Source organism: Hesperophylax consimilis, chromosome 2 (assembly GCF_061612785.1).
Source record: "Hesperophylax consimilis isolate HC1 chromosome 2, BYU_Hcon_1.0, whole genome shotgun sequence".
Classification (NCBI taxonomy): Eukaryota; Metazoa; Arthropoda; class Insecta; order Trichoptera; family Limnephilidae; genus Hesperophylax; species Hesperophylax consimilis.
In genome coordinates this window covers 37,746,443-37,757,964 of record NC_142837.1, presented here as the reverse complement: position 1 = coordinate 37,757,964, position 11,522 = coordinate 37,746,443, and the positions used below count along the sequence as shown (strand labels likewise).

General features: G+C 34.6%; 1 long non-coding RNA gene and 1 pseudogene across 1 annotated transcript; both read right to left on the bottom strand.

Moving 5' to 3' along the window:
• Positions 1 to 959: 959 nt before the first annotated feature.
• LOC149425975 (uncharacterized) lies at positions 960 to 6,853 on the bottom strand. The gene is made up of 3 exons (XR_016304281.1): positions 6,591 to 6,853; positions 5,071 to 5,323; positions 960 to 4,539 (listed from the first exon to the last, which is right to left on the bottom strand). It is a non-coding gene; the product is annotated as an uncharacterized LOC149425975 (long non-coding RNA).
• Positions 6,854 to 11,118: 4,265 nt separating this feature from the next.
• Positions 11,119 to 11,231, bottom strand: LOC149425974 (U4 spliceosomal RNA; annotated as a pseudogene).
• Between the last annotated feature and the right edge of the window lie 291 nt (positions 11,232 to 11,522).

Genomic DNA, 11,522 nt, shown 5'->3' with positions numbered 1-11,522 from the left:
CAATTTTCGCGCGAAATCTGCAGAAGTGGCGCGAAACTGCTTGTCAAGTCGGAGAAGGGTTGGAGAGTTGAAGGTTGTATGGGGTAGATGAAACAGCCAAGCCAGAAAACAAGAGAGGTCCGAACGAAACGACGAAAAATACATAGAGAAAACTGTAGTTTTAACTGAATATTTAATTAAGTGAAGAGTTGAACTGAATGAAAAATTTTGAGCCATACATAAATCCCATCTTTTTAAAAAATCAAATCCATATAGTCAAAAACCTTTCATTTCACATTCCGCGACTAAATAACTAAATTAGAATTTTTTTTTAATGATTATTGATAATTTCTTACTTTAATCTAAGTTGAATTTATAATATTTTTAAGGACATTAAAAAAAGATATTAATAAACATATTAATTTTTCAATAGAAGCAAATACATTGTGAATTGAAATTTTAAGTAAATGAAATGAAAATACTTGGTTTTAAGTCACTCTGCCCATATTAGACAAACATCGCGTAATGTAGAAACTAGAATAAAAGAACACTTGATGCTTAACTAGTTTAGGTTTTTCAGAGTTCGCGGAACATCATACTTTTAACCGTAATACAAGAATTAAAGTCCTACATAAAAATGGAAAAGGTTTAAGACTGAACAATTTAGAAGCTATGGAAATAAAAATATCGGGAAATTCAAAGGTTGAAATCATTAATAACCAAGTAAATTTAACTGTCAGCCCAATTCTAAGCATGTTCCCCATTACTTCACTTATCCCAATTTCTCTTCCCAGATTTATGATATGGGGAAGATTTAACCCAGACATAAAATCGGAAAAGAAAAATAAATGTATATGGAAAAGTTAATGTAGTTAATGTAATAATAAATGGAAGTTAATATAAGCAGTATAACCTAAGTGTTACAGTAAATGGCCTCGTTAAATTAATGATACCAAGAAATATAATTGATAAGTTTTATTCTTTAAAACACACATCACTGGTAACAAAACAACGACCCTCGAATTCCTTAATTATTTCATGGTTGTTATTGATCCGTTATTTAGAGAGAGAAGAGGAAGAAAATGGGCATGCAAGCCTATTTATAAACTAATTCATTCGAATGTATTGGTATATTTAATCACAATTATTGTCCTTAGGGGAGACATCTGTCGGATATTTCAATTACTCAATACAGATACAAGTGGCATTTTTCGTTGGTTTGATTCTTGGCTAAAGTCTGAACATGCTGCCAGGGCACGGAAGAATTTATTTTTTTACACATAAACAAAAAATAATTTTTAAAAAATAACCATAATATAAGCAAAAATAATTTGAAAAATAAACATAATATAAATATGGACAAATTAATTTGAAAAACAATCATGAGATGAATATGAACAAAAAAGTTCTAAAATAAGAGAATCATAATATGAACAAGTTAATTCGATGTTCCTAGGTCATCCTTCAGGTAGGTTGCTAATTTTTCTCCTTCTTATGACTGCTAGCAAAAAATTTGATGGTCCAAGGTCATCCTTCAGGTAGGTTGCTAATTCTTCTCCTTTTTATGACTGCTAGCAAAAATTTTGATGGTCCAAGGTCATCCTTCAGGTAGGTTGCTAATTCTTCTCCTTTTTATGACTGCTAGCAAAAATTTTGATGGTCCAAGGTCATCCTTCAGGTAGGTTGTTGATTTTTCTCTTGTTTATGACTGCAGGAACTTATTTATTCAGTCCGGGGGGTACATCGGGCGTCCCTGTAGCAATGCTTGAATCCCTTTCCATGGGTAATAAACATATTTTGCTGATAGGTCTCTTAAATGTTCCTTGTGCGGTTTTGAGGGTAACCACCCGCACTTTCCCGTCAGCTCCAGGGTGAGTAGCTAGGATCCTGGCTAGTTTCCACATATTAGGCGGCAGGTTGTCCTCCTTTAGTATGACCATGTCGTCCCTTTCAACAGTCCTGAGGCCCTTGTCTTCCTTCCATTTGGTACGTCTTTGTAATTCTGCAAGATATTCCAGTTTCCACCTGCACCAAAATGTTTGAATCAGTGCATTTAATTTTTGATATTGATTCAATCGATTATATTGTATCTCCCGAACATCCTTCTCAGAGATAGAAGCTATCCCTCCGCCAATCAGGAAATGATTTGGAGTCAAAGGATTCAGGTCAGTCGGATCGTTGGACAGAGGAGTGAGCGGACGTGAATTTAAACAGCATTCTACCTGACACAATAAAGTATATAATTGTTCAAAGGTTAAACTTGAATTATCGGTTATTCTTTTTAAATGATATTTGGCGGATTTCACTGCTGCTTCCCAGAGTCCAGCGAAATTCGGTGACCGTGGTGGAATAAATCCCCACACTATTGACAAATCAGCTAAATATTTTTGAATCTTGTCATCAGATTTCTTTAACTTATCATACAATTCTCTCAGTTGATTATATGCTCCCTTAAAATTGGTCGCATTATCTGAATATATTTTAAAGGGTTTGCCCCTCCGCGCAATGAAACGTTTTAAACAATTTAAAAAGTTGTCAGTGGTGAGGTCTGTTACCAGTTCCAAATGCACAGCTTTCGTTGAGAAACAAACAAAAATGCATAAATAAGATTTCACCAATGGAGCCTTCCTGGTGATACCGCTTTTCATCATGATAGGACCTGCGTAATCAATCCCGGTAACCTCGAATGGCCTGCTAGGTGTTATTCTGTTTTCCGGCAAGTCACCCATGATAACTTGACTGGTTACTGGATTTTTTCTGAAACATACTATACATTTATGTAATATTTGCTTAACAGTGGTTTTTCCGGCAATCGGCCAGAACTGTAATCTCACTAGAGATAACAAAGTTTGTGTCCCTGCATGTAAATGTACATAATGAAGATGTCGAATAATTAATTCTGTTAACTTATTATTTTTTGGTAAAATTATTGGGTGTCGTTGCTGGTATGATAAATGTTTCGCCTTTGTTAGCCTGCCCCCGACACAAATTAATCCATTATTTATAAATGGATTAAGCGACAAAATAACGCTACGTTTATCCAGTGAACATTTATTACTCAAAGCCCTGAACTCATCCTTAAAATGGTAGCGTTGAATTATTGCTATTAGACGATGCAATGTATTGTCCAGCTCCGGCACGCTTAACCTCCCGGTTAATTTACAGTTTTTTGTGTTACAATTATTAAAGAAACGCAATATATATGCAGTTACTCTCTTTAGCTTGTTGAGAGAGGAAAATTTTGAAAAGATGTCCCACTCCGTGACATTAGTAGACACGCATACCGCCTTGGTTTTTATCTCTGGAGGATTTATACAGGAATTTTCTGGCTTCGGCCAGTGATCGGCCTCTCTTATTAGCCAATCCGGACCCTTCCACCAAATATCTGCTTGTAATAGTTTGTTTGCTGTAACTCCTCTTGATAAAATATCAGCGGCGTTTTCCTGCGATGAAACATGTCGCCAATGGGCGGGATCGCCGGCCTCTTGTATCTCGGCAACCCTGTTGGCCACAAAGGTATTCCATCTAGCTGGCTGTCCTCTTATCCAGCATAGTGCGATGGTAGAGTCACACCAGTAGTATGTATCCACCTCAACCATGTTGAGTGCTTCTTTGATGTTTTTTAATAATTTCGTTAACAGCACCGCACCACAAAGTTCCAATTTTGGCAGGGATATGTTTTTTAATGGCGCTATCCTGGACCTGGAAGATATTAACTGAGAGTGCATCTTACCCTCGGCGTTCCTGGATACTAGATACGCACAGGCTCCGTAGGCCTTTTCTGATGCGTCGCAAAAACCATGGATTTGTAGGCTGTTTTGACCCCACAAGATTCTTCTCTTTATTTTCAACAGGTTTATTTGAGATAAATTTTTCATGTAATTTTCCCAATCTTTTAATATTCCCTCGGGTATTTCTTCGTCCCAGGAAGTCTTAGATATCCATAATCTCTGCATAATTAGTTTTGCTACAACCGTTACTGGTCCTAGCAGTCCTAAAGGATCGAACGTTGAGGCGATACTTGACAATATCCGCCGTTTGCTTTGTACGGTACATACTGGTTTTTTCACTACATATGAAAAGTAATCAAACTCACTGTTCCAGATTAATCCTAGTATTTTTTCTTCTTGGGGTTCTTTAGATATCAATCCTTGCATATCTTGACCTGGTTCGGAAGATAATTCTGCCACGTTCGATCTCCATTTTCTTAGATTCATCCCTGCAGATTTTAGTAAACTGATTACCTGTTGTTTTAGAAGGTGGCACGATTCAACGTCATTTCCTCCCGTTAATAGGTCGTCCATGTAAAAGTCATTTTCAATGACATTGCTTGCTATAGGAAATGAAAGTCTATTTTCAATACCTATTTGCTTCAGGCATCTTGTCGCCAGGAAAGATGACGGTCCTAATCCATAAGTCACTGTCCTTAGCTTGTAATGCTTCAAATCCTCATCCTGTGAAAAGCGCCAAACAATTTTCTGTAGATTGCGGTCGCTTTCCTGCACGTTTATCTGACGGTACATTTTCTCTATGTCCGCAGTTATGACTACAGGATGTTTTCTGAAATGTAAAATTTGCATATTTAAATCCTTTTGTATGTTAGGTCCGACCATCAGAGCATCATTAAGGGAAATACCAGAAGATGTTTTTGCCGATCCATCGAACACCACGCGAACTTTAGTAGTGGTGCTTGACTCCTTCATCACCGCATGATGTGGTAAAAAATATGATCTCGCATCGCATTCGGATTTTTGGCACTCTTCCATATGACCCAATTGTAAATATTCTCTCATAAACATGCAATATTGACATTTCAATTCTTTATTGGTGGAAAATTTTCTTTCCAATGTATGAAACCTTTTTTCAGCCATTGACAAAGAACTCCCTAGTTGGTCTATACAAGGGCGGGTTGGTAAGGCTACCGTAAATCTGCCCTCCGTGTCTCTACTATGACACTCTGTAAAGTTGACTTCGCAAGCCTTTTCTTCAAAATTCTGAGGTTTCATGACATCCACCTCTTCTAGTTTCCAGAATCTTTCCATCTGGTTACCTATTTTATTAATGGCTAGATTACAATTAATTGATACTGGCCTTGTTTTAGTGATGATGTCGATCGCTCCGGAAACAATCCAACCGAGTTCAGTCCTTTGAATAGTTGGCCCGCCCTCCGTTAAGCGTATTCGATCATTATTCATTATTTCCCAAAAAACTTCCGCACCCAACAGGATGTCAATTGGAGACGTGACATTGAAATCCTTATCCGCTAGTTGCAAGCCAGATGGGATCTTCAACTCTTGTTTCCTGAAGGTCATTTGGGGTAGGTCGGTTGTTATAGCCTGCAATACTAAACAAGAAATTTTCTTATTATAATCACTATTCACTGCTAACATGTCAATTGTAACTCTTCGATTGATATGTGTGATGCGATTTTGTATTCCAGACACCGGCATATTTATTTTTTCTGTTTTTAATTTTAATTTTTTTGCAAAACTCTCTCTTATGAAATTCGATTGGGCGCCTGAATCCAATAATACCCTCGCTTTGTGTAAACGGTTGTCGCTACCTACGATATTCACGATCGCTGTAGATAATAAAATTATCCTTTCATTTTTATTTAACACCGTATGATTTGCCACTGATGTCGAGCTGTGTGCCTCTTCATTTGTGTTTTCACTATTTAATTCATTAACATGTATCAAAGTATTATGTTGATCACTTGCACAGATTTTACATTTGAATTTATTTTTGCAATCTTGTGTAAAATGTCCTACCCTCAAACATTTGAAACAGGCTCGGGCCTTTCTTAAAAATTCTAATCTTCCCTGGATATTTAATTTGAGAAATTTTTTACAATAATACACTGGATGATTTTCTTTACATAGGATGCATCCGTGTTTGGTTGCTATCAATGAGAGAGACAAATCTTTCTTGCGATCATCACGTGTTGTAACATTCTTGTAGGTAGGCCTTTTTTCTTGCAAATTTGTGAACTCCAGTACCTCAACACGTTTGGTTAGACATGTAATAAATTCTTTCAAAGTTGGGAGTGCACCATCTATTGGCTGCTCTTCCCAAAATCTACGAGTTGATCCATCTAATTTATTAGATATTAAATATATCATAATCGCGTCCCAGGAATCAACATGTAATCCTAGATTTTTTAACGCTTCTAAATTTATATTAGCCTGATCAATAATATGCCTTAACGCAACTGGACATTCTTGTTTCATATCTTTTAACTGAAATAAAGATGCAACATGCCTATGAACTATTATTTTTTTATTCGCGTAACGTTCCTGCAGTATCTGCCACGCAGATTCGTAATTGTCGTGCGATATGGTCAAGGAGGCAATCAATTTAGCTGCGTCTTTTTTAAGGCACGATTGTAAATAAAAGAATTTTTGAGAATTGTTTAACATATTATTTTGATGAACCAATGCTTTAAAGGTCTCAGCGAATTTAGCATACTCAGTAATTTCACCATGAAATTCAATAAGTTTCAAAGTTGGTAATTTAATTTCACATTTTTCATGATTTACTGAATTCAATAAACCTTTTGCTAATGCAAGTACAGAGAAATATTGATTTTCAAAGGATTCACGTTGACTTACGTGTTCTGCCTCGTCATCCGAAAGTTCTTCGATTTGAGATTGAATTTTTTCAAAGTCATCTAACAATTTTTCGACCTTTTGATAACGTAATTCTAGTTCCGTTTTATCGAGTGTCTTTAAAATATCATTAAACCTTGTCAATTTCGCTTTCAAAACTCCACGCTTGTTGATTAACTGCTTTAACTTTTCCATCTTTAATGGCAAATAATAAACAATTTAACTTTTAACCTCAAACAACTGACAGTTTACGAATGAAAACACGGCGATGTTAGTAAAAATGCTTGTCAGTGCCAAGGCTGACAACCTTTTAAATCAGAACGGAACAACCACTCACCACTGACAACCTTTTAAATCAGAAATTCGCTGAAATTATTTTGTAGCGAGATTCTACCCGGTAAATTTGAATATTCGCGTGAATTATTTTTAATTAAATAAATCCAATGACAAAACTCTTACAATTGAGATGCTCATTTAACAATAATCGTATCAATTTGCAATGTAGGTAGCTATTAAAATTTTATGCAACTGAAAAATCAAAAACAACAATAATCTTTGTTGCATATTTAAATATTTCATTTGGGATAATTTGAAATAGGAAGGATTCGGGATTCGGTCACAGTTTTGATAGGATGGCGTTGGGATACTTATCTGAGGATGATCTGCATCTTCTTGGTTTTTTGCTGGTTCATATTTCGGCTTTCTGGTGCACGATGCGGCTCGATTGGACCATATGTTACAGTAAATGGCCTCGTTAAATTAATGATACCAAGAAATATAATTGATAAGTTTTATTCTTTAAAACACACATCACTGGTAACAAAACAACGACCCTCGAATTCCTTAATTATTTCATGGTTGTTATTGATCCGTTATTTAGAGAGAGAAGAGGAAGAAAATGGGCATGCAAGCCTATTTATAAATTAATTCATTCGAATGTATTGGTATATTTAATCACAATTATTGTCCTTAGGGGAGACATCTGTCGGATATTTCAATTACTCAATACAGATACAAGTGGCATTTTTCGTTGGTTTGATTCTTGGCTAAAGTCTGAACACTAAGATAACATACATAACAATATTTCATTACATTAAATAACAGAGGTCTAGTTGGAGTACATACTTATAAAGGGGTTTTTATAAATTTTTTGATCTTAGATCTATCTTGGCTGATGATCCAAGACTTGGTGTCTGTTTTATATTTCAAATAAATTTTGTTCAGTCTAATTTAATTTGTCTAATTTAATAGCATAATTTTAATAACAGTCCTGATGATGATGGTACGGAGGTACCGAAACCGGTAGACAATACAATATATCAATAAAGTGACATAAAACCAAGTATTTTCGTTTCATTTATTTGAAACGTACTAATGTTTAAAATAAAAATAGATAATAATAATTAATAACGAACTTTAATAACTTATTAATGTTTATTTTTTTATTAAATACACTCCAATTTTGAGAGAATATACCACACGGCCTGAGGGTTTTATTGATTTGCACATGTTGGGTACAAACCAATTAAAAATAATTATTCTAAGATGTCTCCATACGTTTACTCTATCTCCGGAAGATAATTGCATACAAGTTTAAATAGAATCTAGTCCTTGAAAGTTTTCCTATTAGCCGTAGTGAGGCGGTGGCCCGGATAGATAAATGAATTCTCATCGACCTCAGACCACAAATAAAGTAGGTATTAACTCGCAAAGGACCCGACAGGCGACAGGACAACTTGAGCGACTCGGTAAGAGAAATGGTGTCCTTGGACGTTGCGGACTTTACCGACTTAAAGTCTTTAAGAATATAAAGTATTACGGGCCCTACACACTATTCAATTTGGTTGAGCGGTTGTATCAATCTTCACGGAGAAACGTGTGAAACCGCACACAAGAAAACTAACTGATCCCAACTGACTGGAGTCAGCGAGACTATGGCATCCTTAATTGGAGTATGTCGTAACGCTGAATGTAGTCGGAAAGGGAAGGAGATGGAAGAGGAAGGTAGGGGAGTATCTGGTTCATCTCATTTCAAGCAAAGTTTCAATTCTGAATGGTGGTCTTATACCAGGGCGATAATGAGAGTATATTCCACTCTGAAACGTGCCGCAAGTATACCATTTATTATTTTAAATTAATACGTTGCGAAATAACGCAATTTCATTAAGTTTTTTTTTTGCGCACGCCGGGGTTCGATCCCGCGACCCCCAGCTTGCTAGTCGAGAGCCTTATCCCTCGACCACGGAGACTGTCGGGACTGCAGGCCCTTAACGATTAAATCGATAGGTATTACGTTAAACTCCTAGTAAAAATACGAATATATTATAACCATGTCGAAATACGTGTACATATTTTTTTTTTCGTATTTCGTTATTATACTCGTATATTATCAAGTGTGCATCCTACCCTAATAAAAATTTCAGGAACGAAGATATTTTAATAATTTTGGAGCAGTTCAAATATATAAAATAGGATGTAATGATTAAAACCGTTAAAGGGTATATGTTAATTATGGTTCCATGATAAATCAACACATCGACAATTCAACACACCTTTAAAAAGTGATATAAAGTCATTGGAAACGATGAAAAAAAATATTTTAAACCTAACCTATCCTAACCTACTTAACCCAGTTAATAAAGTTTTTGTTTCATCACTTTCCATGACTTTATATAACTTTTTAAAGATGTGATGAATTATCATTTTGATGATTTATCCGGTCGCCGTTAATTATTTCAGTAGAATCATATGACTAAATTTTCTTAAATGAGCCATTTTTGTCATTTCCACGTTTGTATTTTTATTTTTCATGTTAATATACTAGAGGGATCGATTTTTCAAAAGTAGGAAGCATGATACGTGTGTTCCCAAGAATAGCAACTGATAAAATTGGACCAACCATAGCGTAGTCTGTACGCAACACCCAACGGTTGACGCACAACGGTTAAACCGACCAAATTGACTGGTCTGTAGGGGTTTTTACAAAGCATACTGATTACTCTCCAGTATAATTGTATATTTATTATACTCTCATTATATTTTATTTGATGTAATTTGTACTCACGTTTTTTTTAAACTTTTAGTCTTAATATATATACATTACTTAACTTCATATTTCTAAATCAACGATTTATCAACTTGTGGACATTTAAAATTAGTCGTTTTTTATCATACTCTTCCGTCAGACTGTATCTGCTCCTCGAAATAATAATAATCCAAAATCTTCAAGTAACATTGTAAAAGTATATAAAGGAAATTTATTAAAATTAGAGAAAAAAATGTTAGCACATTGTAATGAAATTAATTAATTTGCACCATAATTAGACATTACGTTGTAATAGTGTTTACGGAAACGTTACAAATAATATTCTCAAAACAATGTAAAAGCCTCCATCAAGGCAAACAACATATAATGCCGTTGATCAATGTTTTACAAGAACATAAACAACAACAACAACAAAAATCAAATTTGTTCTTAGAATACTTCTCAGCCAGATAGACAAATACCTAAATGCGAGTTTTTTAAATTTTTTTAAAGTTTGTATAATTGTGAACCTACATGGATAATTATTTTTTGTTTAAATTATTTTGAAAATTGTTCTGCATTTTCATCCGTTAGAACCTTAAATATTTCTTTGGTTTAATTTTTGTAGGTAGCTGTTTTTTTTTATTTGTGGAGAATGAATTGAATACATTATTGGAATAAACATAATAATAATAATTTTTATGTTAATACCGCATAAGAGTATTAGCTGTTCCCAACCGCTTGGAGCCAGTGAGACTATGATATCCCCAATCGGGGTATGTTGTGAGGCTGAAGGTAGTAGGGAGATGGGAAAGAAGAAGGTGGGAAAGTACCGGGCTGTTCAAATCTGGCCAGCAAATACATCTAAAGCCATTTCAAGCAAACAACGGTGGTCTTCCACAGGGAGACAAATATATTGTTATTTTACACGAATAATTTTTAAAATAATACACATTAATTTAATTAAATTTATTTTGCGCGCATCGGGATTTAAACTCGTGACCTCCGATTTGTTAGTCGACAACCTTACTTCTCGACTATGGAGGCCTAAAAAAACAATAATATAATACTTATATAATATTATGAATTTTTCTTTGAGACTTATAGTTGAAAATAACCCTTTTCTCACACTGCAACATCAAGAAAACGGTGACCGCATAACTTATCAAAATTACAATTCTACACACTTCTTTAAAAATTAAAAAAAAAACTAAGTTAAACAGGTTACGTTGGTTAGGTTAGGTTAGGTAAGGTTAGGTTAGGTTAGGTTACGTTGGTTGGGTTAGGTTAGGTTTGTATGTAAGTTTTTTTAATCGCTTTTACTGACTTCATATCACTTTAGGTGTGTTGAATTATCAATGTGTTCAGTTATCATGGAACCATTTAACCCTTCAGTAATTTCATTACTTTTGTCAATTTAGCAATATTTTCTGTGTATTTCAAAAGTTTATTTTAAATGTACGTATCGGAAAGATAATTTTACGTAGTTTTTAAAACAGTATTTATTTTTACGGAAAAATAAGATATATCTTTTACATATACATATATAAATTTTAAACTAGCAATAATCACACCTCTGATAAACCTCACTGGTTACGATATCGCCACTGCGCAAAGTTAATTTAATATGACGTGAGTAAGAGAAATAATAATTCTTATTTTATAGCAATCCGGAAAGAATGATTATTTCTCTTACTCACGTCAAAAATAACATATTTCCGCACGATAAAAATACTTAAATAAAATATGGACCCCCGGTCATATATGTCCCTAAATATGGACCCCCGGTCATATATGACCCTAAAATGCTGGAGGGGTTAATCAATTTGCTTTTTTCGTCAGGATAAAAGTGTAATAAAAAAAATAAGAGACGACCAGGTTTATTCAAGTAAGTACCAATAGAAAAAAAT